The sequence below is a fragment of the Brachycentrus maculatus genome, unplaced genomic scaffold (genome assembly GCF_059751285.1).
Source record: "Brachycentrus maculatus isolate JH-2025_06_01 unplaced genomic scaffold, ASM5975128v1 h1tg000458l, whole genome shotgun sequence".
NCBI lineage: Eukaryota > Metazoa > Arthropoda > Insecta > Trichoptera > Brachycentridae > Brachycentrus > Brachycentrus maculatus.
This window is the reverse complement of record NW_028281205.1, coordinates 145708-161881: the sequence shown is the minus strand read 5'-3', so window position 1 is coordinate 161881 and position 16174 is coordinate 145708.

Here is a 16174-nt window from a genome sequence, read left to right as displayed (position 1 = left end):
AATATATGTATGTATATATATATATATATATATATATATATATATATATATATATATATATATATATATATATATATATATATATATATATATATATATATATATATATATATATATATATATATATATATATATATATATATATATATATATATATATATATATATATAAATCCATTGAAACATTGTTCTTGAATGGAACTTCACTCGAGACATCTATTGGTGAGATGAGAAGAAGCTTTTCATTGAGCAGAAACTCTTTTATTAGTATGTGAGGTCCGAAGCCCTGGATTATTATCACATACGAGTACATGCTTTTTTTCAAGTTTTGGAAAAAATTAAAAATAAATTAATAATTAAATAAATAAAAATAAAGTGGAGACACGAAAAGTTATTAAGAGGTGGAAACGTAGTATAATTAGTCATCATAATCAATTAATAAGAGGTGGAAACGTAGTATAATTAGTCATCATAATCATTGTTGCCTGTGGTGAAGTTAATTAGCTTTGTATGTCGGGAACAATGCAATAGTCGAAGTTGGAAAATTGGCCAACAATTTGGGTCCGGGTGTTCTCCGAACAAACATGTCAGGCAAAGCAAAGTGACGCGCTAAACGAATCAGCGCTAAACGAATCACCATTTTCAATGCGTCGAATTACTTCTATTTGAGTCTATATAGAAATAATTTGTCATTTTTGCGCTCTTTTGCATCAACACTTTCTTGCACGAATGTCTGCCATTTTTGTATGCAGTGTTATATATATATATTTCTAAACATACAAAAAGTAATACGCTTTAAAGGACAAAACTGTTTTGTAGAAAATATATATATATATATATATATATATATATATATATATATATATATATATATATATATATATATATATATATATATATATATATATATATATATATATATATATATATATATATATATATATATATATATATATATATATATATATATATATATATATATATATATATATATATATATATAAGTAACATATATAAGCTCACTCCTTTCAAGAACGTCATAAATAAAAAAACTTGATTTTTCAGGAGAACGTTTTTAAAGTTTAAAAATATAATAAAATGTGTTGAAAATAAATATCAAGCCACTTATTGAATCTATTACTGTGCAACAGATCTTTTTGGGTAAAACCCGAATGTTTTTTCTCCATTTGAAAAATATTAAATTAATAGATTTATATTATCCACTGACACTTCGTGATGGAATTGCATTTTTAATTTATTATTAGATTAAAACCAATATTTTTAGCTTTTCCACTTTTTTTTTTTTTTTTTTTCCCAGTCTGATGATGTCGGTAACGACGAAACCCGGTCGCTGGTCAAATAAAAAAGTGGAAAAGCTAAAAATATTGGTTTTAATCTTATAATAAATTAAATATTAAATTTATTAAAAAAAATAATTAAACGATACCTTTTCTTGAAATATTTGGGGTACTGAAAAGAAATCCATTATTTTTATTTGACACATATTTTTTAACATAAATCTCGCATTTAGACTATCTGCCATCTCTCGGATAGTTTTTCGATCCCTTTTTTGTAGAAACTTGCTGGTTTTATGGAAATTATGGATGACTGGGCATTTACAGTATACGCCCAGACTTCCATATTCTTCTTCATCTATGTTAAGATGTCAAAAATGCTTATCGGATTGCCGCCGTCAGTCGGCGCTTGGCGGCGCGTTGGATAGAGTGTGGAAGCTGTTACTCTGAGTTACGAGTTACGTAGTTAGTCCGCCTCCGTAGTGTAATGGTAAGCAAGCTTGGCTACCGTTCTGGAGGTCCCGGGTTCGATTCCCACGGGGGGGGTCAAATAAATATAAGTGATTATTTCACTCTAATATTTATTCAATTTTACCCTGGACTGGTACCTGAAGCGGAGTGCTGATCACCTTTCCTTCGTGTTAACGATCAAGATAACATTTTTACATAATGCAGTGCCCTATGCACCATTGGGATGCGGATAAGGGTTTGAAATGAAAATGAAAATTTCCATTCAAATATGATCTGGGGTCTTTTGGTACCCCGCTTCGAATCACGTGTGTATTTTTGGATGATCAGTACCTGGATAGATTAAAACAGCGTTATAGCGAAACAGCGTTAACTGGAGCGGGGTTAGCGGCGTATTACTGTATCACGCTCAGATTCCCAGAACGGGACGGCCCGAGACAATGAGGAACGTATCATGTCAATAACAATATTATTGGCTCGGGATTGTCATGGAGTCGCTCGAGCGCGATGGGATTAATGGTTCATCGCTCACTCCTTTCAAGAACGTCATAAATAAAATAAAAACTTGATTTTTCAGGAGAACGTTTTTAAAGTTTTAAAATATAACACAATGTATTAAAAATAAATATCAAGCCACTAATTAAACTTTTTACTGTGCAACAGATCTTTTTAGGTAAAACCTGAAGGTTTTTTCTCCATTTGAAAAATATTAAGTTTATTTAAAAAAATAATTAAACGATACCTTTTCTTCAAAATGCGAAAACAACGTTTTCTGCCCTGTAGCGGGTAAATATTAAATTTAAAATATGGGTCTTTTGCTGGGATATAGTACATTTTCTGGGCATTCCGAAAACATGCACAACTGGAAATTGTCGATTTTTGATTTATGATGTTCTTGAAAGGAGTGAGCGATATTACAAAGGTTATTAAGTATTCTAGATTATTTTCATCGCTGTTCGGAGGGTAGGGCCTGTTATTGGATCGGAAATCTAGGCCAATAATATCGGAGTCATTGATATCTAAGCATATTGTATTTCTTTTAAATATTTCGTAGTCATACAGGAGAAAGTGACCAAGTGCATTTTTTACAAAAACGTGATCATTGACTATTTGATATTTACTAGCTTAATATTGCCCTGAAAAACATCCCAAAGGATTTTAAACTTGGAAGTATAATATATTGACTTGGTAAAAATGCCTAACTGCATTGATGTTTATTTTGTTGCCAAGCAAAAGTGACTTAAATGGCCCTCCTGAACATTTAACGTTTTTATTAGTTGGTCACTTTCTCCTGTACGACTACGATTTATTTCATGTATCAAGGCGGTATAATGAACAGCCCGATTTTTTTTTTAAATCCAGGTTACATACGACTTAATTGTATTTTTTGTTGTCTTGTTGTGGTTTTGTTGACTTCACGAGTCTTATACAATCCTTTATAGGTTGAGTTTGTTAAATTAGATATTCCTCTCGAGTGATAATACCCTATCGGGAACAAGAAAACAGCGTTTCATAATGAAGGGGCGGTACTAAAGACATTTCGCTCACTCCTTTCAAGAACGTCATAAATCAAAAATCGTCAATTTTCACTTGTGTATGTTTTCGGGATGCCTAGAAAATGTACTATATCCCAGCAAAAGAGTCATATTTTTAATTTAATATTTATCCGCTACAGGGCAGAAAGTGTTGTTTTTGCATTTTGCAGAAATGGTATTGTTTAATTATTTTTTTAAATATACTAAATATTCTTGAAATGGAGAAAAAATCTTCAGATTTTACCGAAAAAGATCTGTTGCACAGTAAAAAGTTCAATAAGTGGCTTGATATTTATTTTTAATACTTTGTATTATATTTTTAAACTTTAAAAACGTTCTCCTGAAAAATCAAGTTTTTTGATTTATGACGTTCTTGAAAGGAGTGAGCGATTTGAGTTCATCTTTTGTGGGGAATTTTCACGCTCTCGATTCTATTATTTCACCATTGTACCGTTCCGTCGAATGTGTGACAAGAAACCCATCAATGCATTCTTTAAAAGTAAGAATAATCGTTGTATTACAGCAGCTTCTCGCAAACTTTTTCTATTCAAGGCACACCGACCAAATTAAGAAATTTAAGAGGTGCATATCGTAGTCGTACAGGAGAAAGTGACCAAGTCCATTTTTAGACAAAAACGTGATCATTGACTATTAGTTATCTTAATAAATAATAATAAATCCCTTACCGCACCCCAATGGTGCATAGGGCACTGCTTAATATAAACGCAGTGTTATCTCGATCGATTACACATGAAGGAAAGGTGATCAGCCCTCCACTTCAGGTACCAGTCCAGTGTAATATTGAATAAATATTAGAGTGAAAAAATCACTTATATTTATTAAACCCCCCTGGGAATCGAACCCGGGACCTCCAGAACGGTAGGCGAGCATGCTGACCATTACACTACGGAGGCGGAAGTGTGTGTCTTCGCTGTGATGGCACTGGCTGGACATTGATCGCTCTTAATTAACTTGTAAAGTGGTTAGGCAGATCTGCTCAGTGGCGTTCCGTCACACACTTGGCCATGTCGCGGGCGGGCCCCGGGTAGCGGGCGGCTGGACTCCCGCGGCCGGGCGACGGGCCTGGCGCGGTAGAGGCCGCCCCCGTTCCCCGCGGCCGGCCGATGTCTCGATTAGTTATCTTACTGGCTTAATATTGATGAGGCTGCTTTATGAAGGTTTAACTGTTCGTGCATGTGATACGAAAAATTGGTATTAATACTCAAATTGAATTCAGTATTTAACGAAATATACATGGTGATGGTCAGCTAGAATGTCCCTTAGTGTTACAAAATAAATAATTAACGCAATTGTGGAAGCCTGGCTGTAACAGGCATCAATAGTAAGGTAGAGGAAAGGCAACTGAGATGGTATGGGCACATAGGACGCAGAGAACCTGAATATATTGTGAACCAAGCGATCGCCATGGATCTTCCTCGAAAGACATCTAGAGGAAGACCAAAGAATTCATGGATGCTGCAGAAAGATAACATGATTCGAAGACATGGGCTGGGTGACGTTGTCCATGATAAAAGGACCTTCAACCTGAGGGCGAGGAGAGTTGACCCCATATTATTTTTGACACAACTAAAATGAATAAAGAAATGCGATTTTATTAATGGATTAAAATAAAAAAAATTCAACATGATTTTAAACTTGAAAGTATAATATATTGACTGGTACCTGAAGCGGAAGGCTGATCACCTTTCCTTCGTGTGTAAACGATCAAGATAACACTGTGTTCATATGAAGCAGTGCTCTATGCACCATTGGGGTTCGGATAAGGGTTTTATTATTATTATTTTTTTTACAAAAATGTAAATAATAATATATATGTAACTACTCACCGAGATTTTTATGTCTACCGGTTTGGAGACGTACCCGTCTCTTCGTCAGGACAATCACTACCACAGCATGCAAACAATACCACCCTTCACCACCATAGCACCATTTACACACTTAAAACTACACAAAATGTTTAACACATGCGATTTTCGGTTGACCAGAAGACTAACATGCACTAAAGGTTTCAGCACAGACATGCGTTACGAGCCGAGGTTAAACATGCACTAGTTTGCAAAGTTTTTTTTTACTACTTTTTCTTTAAAGAGATATGTATTAGGTTAGGTTGGGTTAGGTTAGGTAAGGTTATATATATATATATATATATATATATATATATATATATATATATATATATATATATATATATATATATATATATATACATATATACATATATATATATATATATATATATATATATATATATATATATATATATATATATATATATATATATATATATATATATATGTATGTATATATATATATATACAATAATCAATTTTTTTTTTTACTAAAATCGATATGTGTTAGGTTTTGTTTGATGTGTTTCTGTGTTTTGGATCTTGTAGTTCTATACATGCTTCTATCTTGAAATAGCACGTCGGTATATATATATATCTTCTTTTATCGGTTGATGTCTCGCCACATAAATTAAAATACATTACAATACGATTTCGGAACTGCGAACGTCCTCCTTTGTGAACGGAGCGACTGAATGATTGCATTTTTATTTTAATTCACATTTGGTGCTAATTATTTCATCTGTTACCTTTTTTATTTTTGTCTTGAATATTAATATATTCCACCTCTATTATTATTTTTATTTATTGTCAGATGAATGCCTGTCGGGAAATCATCGCTAGAAAGATATACTTTTTAATAAGTGTCATAATATGTCGCTCACTCCTTTCAAGAACGTCATAAATCAAGAAACTTGATTTTTCAGGAGAATGTTTTTAAAGTTTAAAACTATAACACAATGTATTAAAAATAAATACCAAGCCACTTATTGAACTTTTTACTGTGCAACAGATCTTTTTAGGTAAAACCTGAAGGTTTTTTCTCTATTTCAAAAATATTTAGTGTATTAAAAAAAAATAGTAAAACAATACCTTTTCTTCAAAATGCAAAAACAACATTTTCTGCTCTGTAGCGGGTAAATATTAAGTTAAAAATATGCCGCTTTCGCTGGGATATAGTACATTTTCTGGGCATTCCGAAAACATGCTCAACTGAAAATTGACGATTTTTGATTTATGACGTTCTTGAAAGGAGTGAGCGATGTGTGTAATTAAAAATTATATATCAGCTGTATGATATATGTATTTGTAATAGTTATTTATCCTGAATTTTGTTAATAAATAATAATAATAATAAAACCCTTATCCGCACCCCAATGGTGCATAGGGCACTGCGTCATATATACGCAGTGTTATCTTGATCGTTTAATTTAATTTTATTTTATTATCGAAATAAAATTAATTTTGTTAGCTAAAGAAATATTTTATTATATATTATTTTTTGCTGTTTTTAATTTGCATATTTTTTATGTTAAAATGTAGTGTAAAAACTAGCTGGTCCGTCAATAAATAAATTGGTCAGTATATAACAATCAATAAATAACATACAACATTTTGTTCACAAAATACAAATACTTGTTCACAAAATCTGGATTATCTCCAATTACAGGAGTTATTTTCATAATATTTTTTGACATCTCATCAAAGATGAAGAAGAAGTCTGGGCATTTACTGGGCTGACGACCGTCATTGACTGGTTTAAGTAATATATCTCTCACTCCTTTCAACAACATCATATATCAAAAACTTGATTTTTCAGAAGATCGTTTTTTAAGTTTAAAAATAGTATAATCTTTTTAGGTAAAACCTGATTTTTTTTCTCCATTTTTAAATATTAAGTATGTTTAAAAAAATATTAAACAATATCTTTTCTTCGATGACGTTTTGAAATTTGATGACGTATAATAATATGAAAAATAACTCATATAATTGGAGATAATCCAGATTTGTGAACAAGTATTTGGACACACTCAAAATGTTGTAGACTGGAGCATATAGAGTCTACAAACTGTCTCCAGGCTTTTCCGTCGGCTGTCAGCTCCCTTGCATCCTCCCAAGTCAGATCCGCGTCCCGAAGTTCTGACGAGAACTGCCGACGAATTGTCAGCAGTGGTCGTCCTGGGCCGCGCGAACCTGATGCCTTGTAGAAGAGGCAAGCTTGATGGCGGCTCTCGGGAGGCATGTGGAGTGCATGGCCAAGCCAACTGAATCGCCTTTTCTTGACGACAGTTGTGACCAAGATTTGCTGCGTCCTACGCCTTATCTCTTCATTCCTCGCAAAGTCAAACCACCGCACGCTTAAAATTCTCCGCAGCACCTATTCTCAAAGCTTAGTACACGGCTGCTCTGGGCCCTTGTAAGGTGCCATGTTTCACAGCCGTATAAGAGAACAGGAGCAATGCAGGCATTGTATAGGCCGCATTTGGTCTTCACCGAGTATAAATACTTTATACTAAGCTAGTTTTACAACATTTTGAGTGTGTCCAAATACTTGTTCACAAAATCTGGATTAACTCCAATTACAGGAGATATTTTCATATTATTTTTTTTATATAATATAAGAGTTTCTGCTTAGTAAAAAGCTTCTTTACATCTCACCAATAGATGTCTCTAGTGAAGTTCTAGTGATTCAAGAACAAGGTTTCTAAATTGGTTCATATATGAACTTTCAAGAATTTTAGTAGTGTGTTTGTCAATAATTGGTAGAATTGGTGAATGTTACACGTGTGTAAAGTGATCACTTAAACCAGCCTATGACGGTCGTCAGCCCCGTAAATGCCCAGAATTCCATATTCTTCTTCATCTTTGATGAGATGTCAAAAAAATAATAAGCTAGTTTTTTTAGTACCGGGCATATACGCCTACACAACCCCTACCGGCACATCAGGCAGACACGGATTTTTTCGAAAGACCTATTTAAGGCCCCGCGAAACATAGTTTGAGAGTCTTTTCACTAGAATATGTGTAATTCAAGCCGGGCGGCGGTGTTACGAGCTGCTTGATCGCTTTTCGCCGAGTATTTTCATTGTATTTCAAAAGGCAACGGTAAATATTGAGAATTGCCCCACGCCGGGCACAATGGGATGATTCGCATGCAGTAGCGGAAATAGTTGGCCAACGCCGAGACAATGCGTTGCGATGAAGGAACCATCTTTTCGTTTCGCTATTAGTTTAACAACATTTTGAGTATGTCCAAATACTTGTTCACAAAATCGGGATTATCTCCAATTACAGGAGATAATCCAGATTTTGTGAACAAGTATTTGGACACTCAAAATGTTGTAAATAAATTATCTGGTCAAATTATAAGCTTAAAATGATAAAAATGAAAATGATATTTTCTGGCGTTTCTCATGTGTGTGATTATAATCCAGGATTCGGACCTCACATACTAATATAAGAGTTTCCGCTTAGTAAAAAAGCTTCTTTACATCTCACCAATAGATGTCTCTAGTGAAGTTCTAGTGATTCAAGAACAAGGTTTCTAAATTCGTTCATATATATAGAACTTCCAAGAATTTGGGTAGTGTGGTTGTCAATAATGGGTAGAATTGGTGAATGTTACACGTGTGTAAAGTGACCACTTAAACAAGCCTATGACGGTCGTCAGCCCCGTAAATGCCCAGACTTCCATATTCAATCTCCAATCAAAGGACTTATTTTCATATTATTTTTTTCGACAAGAATAATATCCTCTTCATCTTTGATGAGATGTCAAAAAATAGTATAAAAATAACTCCTGTAATTGGGTATAATTTAGATTTTGTGAACAAGTATTTGCACATACTCAAAATATTGTAAAAAAAAAACACATATTTATTTAAAATTAAATTATATAGGTACAAAACACTAACAATTATCAAAAACCTCCATTTAGGAGTTATTTTTACATTTTTTTTGACATCTAAAATATTTTTTTTTTAAATATTTAAAAAAAAATGAAATAAAAGAATCATTTATATATTTTATTATTATTATTTTCTGACCAAAGTATCACAAAGCAATCTTCACCGGATGATTTGAGATGACTTTGGATGTTTTTTATTCTCTTCTTTATGGGTAAAAACTACCAGACCAGAACGGAGAATACTAAAATATCGATGAAAAACGTTTATAGCTTTCTTCTTTCGGCCTCTTCAGTGGAAATACGATGTTATCGAATCGTGCCACTCAAAAATATAAAACCATAAGCAAATATCTTCGGCTTGTATTTGTGTCGGTCAATATTAGAGATGTGACTAACGGGTAACGATTAATTTTTCGGTTACCACACTTTTATTTTGTCCGCCTCCGTAGTGTAATGGTCAGCACGCTCGGCTACCGTTCTGGAGGTCCCAGGTTCGATTCCCAGAGGGGGGTCTAATAAATATAAGTGATTTTTTCATTTTAATATTTATTCAACATTACCCTGGACTGGTACCTGAAGTGGAGGGCTGATCACCTTTCCTTAGTGTGTTGACGATCAAGATAACACTGCGTTTATATGATGCAGTGCCCTATGCACCATTGGAGTGCGGATAAGGGTTCGAACGATCATTTTTATTGATTTAAAAAAAATAGTAAATATTGTCTTCGGCTTACATTTGTGTCGGTTTTTTTAAAATTATTATTATATATATTTTGAACTTTTTTTTGCAGAGACCCACCAAGCCACCTTGTGTGTCTTGTCGGTGGAGTTCTTTTTTAATGCATTATTTATTGTTTTTAACGATTTTAACCTAATATAGACACAAAAAAGATTAAAAAAAAATAAGAATATAAACATTTTACAATTTTCGTAAAATTAACTCTTGATCATTTACCCATTCCTTTATTTTGCCTTTGTTCCATATTTTATTTTGACCTCTAACCTCCGTCGGCAACAAATTAAAAATGTTTGTAACGATATATTGCAGTGTTGGACTTCCATATTTACTGTTAATTCTTGGGACTATCAAACCTTCGTTGTGTGTAAATCGTGTATCATGGTTGTGTACTAAAGGATTTCGATATTTTTTGTCTAGTTTAAAATAAGAGATGTGACTAACAGGTAACGATTAATTTTTCGGTAACCCCATTTTTATTTACTAAAAAAAATATATTTATCATATTATTTTTTTGACATCTCATTAAAGATACAGAAGAATATATTTTTTTTTGTGTTTTGAATATTGAAAGCATTAACTTTGTTGATCATATTGATATATTATTCGAAAAATAAAAAATACTTTGTGTTCTGGTCCACTCACATTTTTACTAACCAACTAGTTTCGCCAACAACCTGTTAAACCTAATAAATAAACCCTATTCAGGGTTTATTTATTACTGTAAAGTGAGTCATAAATAAACCCTGAAGAGGGCAACAGGTTGTTGCCGAAACTAGTTGGTTTATAAAAATGTGAGTGGATCAGAACACAAAGTATTTTTTATTTCTCGAAATAATATAAGAATATAAGTAAATGATTATAATCACACACATGTGTGTGATTATAATCCAGGATTCGGACCTCATATACTAATAAAAGAGTTTCTGATCAACAAAATTGAATTTTTGAATAGTAAAGCGTTATTAGTGGTAGATAGGTAAGGAGTTTTAAAAAATTGTATTTTAAAAGTGGTATTTCACAAAATGAACGATGAATGATAAGGAATATAAAAAAAATATTAAAATATTTTTCTCTATTTCTTCTTCTAACCCTTATCGGCGCCCAATGGTGCATAGGGCACTGCACCATATAAACACGGTGTCATCTTGATCGTCAACACACGAAGGAAAGGTGATCAGTCCTACGCTTCGAGTACCAGTCCAGGGTAATATTGAACAAATATTACAGTGAAAAAAAAATCACTAATATTTATTTGATACCCCCCCCTGGGAATCGAACCCGGGACCTCCAGAACGGTAGCCGAGCGTGCTGACCATTACACTACGGAGGCGGACAAAAGTTTTTCTATTTACATTCTAAAAATAACAAAATGATCCTATTTAGTGTATATTCTTTAAAACAAAAAAATCGACGTGAGCAGACGTGTGACCTCTCCGGTGGTCTCCGGTGGAATGAATGCGACTTGACGAATGATGGGTCCTAATGAAAATGTCCCAAGTCTATGACCCACACTTGTAAATAGGCTGTAAACTTTCAAAATTGTGGCTAAGTAGGATAACGATAAGATTATAGTGGAACATGATAACATGAAGTTATGTAATTTAAATACATGCGTATATAAATAAATAAAAAACCTTCCAACAAAGTTAATAGGTACAAAGTTAATGGTGCACTGAAATCAGTTATAGCAAAGAAAAACCTATCAGCGGAAGCTAAACTGGCAGTGCACAACGGAGTCCTGGTTCCAACTCTAATGTATGGAAGTGAAACACGGAGTTGGCAAAAGAAGGATGAAAGTAGACTGAATGCAGTCGAAATGCGATCTCTCAGAAGAATGTGCGACAAAACGATGTATGATAGATGTACGAATAGTGAAATAAGGAAGGAATGCAAAGCTGAGATAAGCATTATCGATAAAATTAAGAAAGGTGTGTCGAGATGGTTTGGACATGTAGAACGAATGAGTGAGGAAAGAACGGTAAAACAAATTTATGAGGCGAATGTTAGCGGGAAAAGAAGCAGAGGAAGACCGAGAAAAACATGGCACGGTCAAGTATGCCAAATACTTGAAAGTGGTCAGGTTAGGAGTCGTAACGATCGGCGGGTATGTATGAGGAGATGCATGTACGTGGAAGAGGCGAAGAATGTTTGCAAGGACAGAGTGGTGTGGCGCTCTATCCTCTCTGCCTACCCCTGCGGGGAAGCGGCGTGATAGTTTCACGAACGTCATAAATCAAAAAACTTGATTTTTCAGGAGAACGTTTTTAAAGTTTAAAAATATAATACAATGTTTTAAAAATAAATACCATGGCACTTATTGAACTTTTTACTGTTCCATAGATCTTTTTAGGTAAAACCTGAAGGTTTTTTCTCCATTTGAAAAATATTTAGTATTTTTTTTTTAAAGAATTAAACAATACCTTTTCTTCAAAACGCAAAAACAACACTTTCTGCCCTGTAGCGGGTAAATATTAAGTTAAAAATATGCCGCTTGTGCTGAGATATAGTACATTTTCTGGGCATTCCGAAAACATGCAAACCTGAAAATTGACGAATTTTGATTTATGACGTTCTTGAAAGGCGTGAGCGATATGTTTTTATACCACTTGAGTTTTATTAATAAAACTCAAGTGGTATAAAAACAAGTGTTACGTTAATCATTGTAACATGTCTTACTACAAAGTTAATGCCGAAACAATAAATAAAATATTATATTCTTAATATGATTCATATTTAAAGCATTTACTTTGTCGTTAAAACAAGTTTTTCCTTAATCATGAGAATAATAATAATAATAATAAAACCCTTATCCGCACCCCAATGGTGCATAGGGCACTGTGTCATATTAACGCAGTGTTATCTTGATGGTTTACACATGAAGGAAAGATGATCAGCCCTCCGCTTCAGGTACCAGTCCATGGTAATATTGAATAAATATTACAGTGAAAAAATCACTTATATATTTATTTTACCCCCCTTGGGAATCGAGCCCGGGACCTCCAGAACGGTAGCCGAGCGTGCTGACCATTACACTACGGAGGCGGACGGAATCATGAGAATATAATACTTAATTTTTTAGTCAACATCTGAAAACTTTCCTTTTCAGATCGATTCATTTCTGAAGCCCTGGTGATCTATTACTGACCGCTATCGAGGTACGAGTAGATTGTGAAACACGCCTTTCATTCTCTCGGACAGAGTTTATTTGCCTCTGGTGCCATTTACGGACTGGTCGAGCGAGAACGGGCCATGCCTAGCCTCTAGGAATGCCCTCTCTCTGAGGTAGCGATTCTGGAAGCCTTCTGCGCGCTCGTCGCTTAGCGAAAACATGCTCGCTTTCTGCGACGCGATAGAAAAAATAGTTATAATAATGACGTGTCAATATATACGAAGAAGATTAGGGAAGTCTGGGCAATTGCAGGGATTACGACCATCTTAGGCTGGTTTAAGTGGTCATATTACGCATATCGCTCACTCCTTTCAACAACGTCATAAATAAATAAAAAACTTGATTTTTCAAGAGATCGTTTTTATAGTTTAAGAATATAATGAAATGTATTAAAAATAAATATCAAGCCACTTATCGAACTTTTTACTGTGCAACATATCTTTTTAGGTAAAACCTGAAGGTTTTTTCTCCATTTGAAAAATATATAGTATAATAAAAAAATAATTATTTTCTTAAAAATGCAAAAACAACACTTTCTGCCCTATAACAGGTAAATATTATGTTAAAAATGTGCCGTTTTTGCTGGGATATAGCACATTTTCTGGGCATTCTGAAAACATGTACAACTGAAAATTGACGATTTTTTATGTATGACATTGTTCAAAGGAGTGAGCGATATGTTACTTGTATATATTGTCAACCAGGCTATCGCCATGGATCTTCCTCGAGACACATCTAGAGGAAGGAATTATCCAGCACCCGTACCTCACGTACTAATATTACAGTTTATGCTCAATAAAAAAGCTCCTTTTCATCTCACCAATAGATGTCTCTAGTGAAATTCTTGTGATTCAAGCACAATGTGTCAGAATTGGATCTTGAAACTTCCAAGAAGGCTCGGTAATGGGAAATGTATTTGAATTATATTACAAATTTTGAGTGTGTCCAAATACATCAACAAGATTTTCTGAGTAAATGAAAAGCCTCCTTACATCTCACCAATAGATGTCTCTAGTGAAGTTTAAGTGATTTGAGAACAAGGTTACTAAATTGGTTCATATATAAGTATATATATATATATATATATATATATATATATATATATATATATATATATATATATATATATATATATATATATATATATATATATATATATATATATATATATATATATATATATATATATTTATATATATATATATATATATATATATATATATATATATATATATATATATATATATATATATATATATATATATATATATATATGTATATATATAAATAGGGTTGTCAATAATGGGTAGGATTGGTGAACGTTACACGTGTGTAAAGTGATCACTTAAACGAGCCTATGTCGGTCGTCAGCCCCGTAATGCCCAGATATCCATATTGTTCTTCATCTTTAATGAGATGTCAAAAAAATAATATGAATTATATTGATGTTCTTTTTTAACATCTCATCAAAGATGAAGAAGAATTTGGAAGTCTGGGCATTTACGGGGCTGACGACCGTCATAGGCCGGTTTAAGCGATCACTTTACACACGTGTAACATTCACCGATTCTACCCATTATTAACAACCACACTACTCTAATTCTTAGAATTTTTTTTATATATGAACCAATTTTGAAACATTGTTCTTGAATCACTAAAACTTCACAAGAGACATCTATCGCTGAGATGAAACGAAGCTACCACATTCTTCTTCATCTTTGATGAGATGTCAAAAAATAATATGAAATTAACTCCTGTCATTGGAGATAATCCAGATTTTGTGAACAAGTATTTGGACACACTCAAAATGTTATAAATATTGATGCTCTGCAAATTTCGTTTCCTGGATCGATGGAATATTTTAGCAGGCGGTGCTGGACAGCAAAATGTTTGAGAATCTGCGTTTTAGAAGATGATCCGACTTTTTATTCGTAGTTTGATCACCCTTTCAGCACTAACGGAATGCTTCGAGAATAGCAGCCACGGTACGGAGTGCATTTAACCAGACACCGGTTTTGTACTAGTAATGTCAGCCTAACAAGTTTCAATGTCGCTAGAAAGCAAAACTAACCAATCGCTCTATGCGTTTCAATTTTTGCAATTTATTTTTTTAAAAATGTATTTATTGAACGGCTGAAGCCTTTGAGATAATACATATATAAAGTATCTAATACAAAAATAAAAAATACACTAATGAATACACTTGTCTTGTCCGCCTCCGTAGTGTAATGGTCAGCACGCTCGGATACCGTTCTGGAGGTCCCGGGTTCGATTCCCAAGGGGGGGCAAATAAACATAAGTGATTTTTTCACTGTAATATTTATTCAAAATTATTACCCTGGACTGGTACCTAAAGCGGAGGGCTGATCACCTTTCCTTCATGTATAAAACGATCAAGATAACCCTGCGTTTATATGAAGCAGTGCCCTATGCACCATTGGGGTACGGATAAGAGTTTTTTATCATTGTAAATGAATACACTAATAGAGAAATAAAAAGTCTTGTAACAAATAGTCTTATAATATAAAATCATAATTAAAAAAATAAAATAACAAATAGTAAGCACTGGTAAATACACGTCTCCTTCACACACTATCAGCGAGCAGCGAGAGAGAGTGAAACACAACGTTTAAATTTATCGATTATAACATGGAAAAGAAATGCTGAGAAAGTACAGATTTCAAGGAGGATAACAATATATTAAATAAATCTATACTTTCAAAAGCATTGGCTAACATGTGAAGCCTCGGAATCGGAGAGAACATGGCATAGTTTGCATTATGTACAAATACTTCGAATACAGATTTTTGCCTAGTACCTCTTTGGCGCACGCTAAGCTTTATTTTGTTGTGTTTTATATATTTTTTTAATCCTTATCCGCACCCAATGGTGCATAGGGCACTGCATTATATAAACGCAGTTTCATCTTGAACATTAACACAAGGGTTAATTATATAGTTATACTTTTATGTATATGACAGTTTATTTTTTTATATTTTTAGATAACTTAAGTGAAAACCTGTTAATGGAATTTAATTTTTGTAAATTTTATTACATTATGTTATTTTTGTATATATTCTGTTGGTTTTCCAATAAAAAAAAATGGAAAGGTGATCAGTCCTCTGCTTCAGGTACCAGTCCAGGGTAATATTGAATAAATTTTGGAGTGAAAAACACTTATATTTATGTGAAAA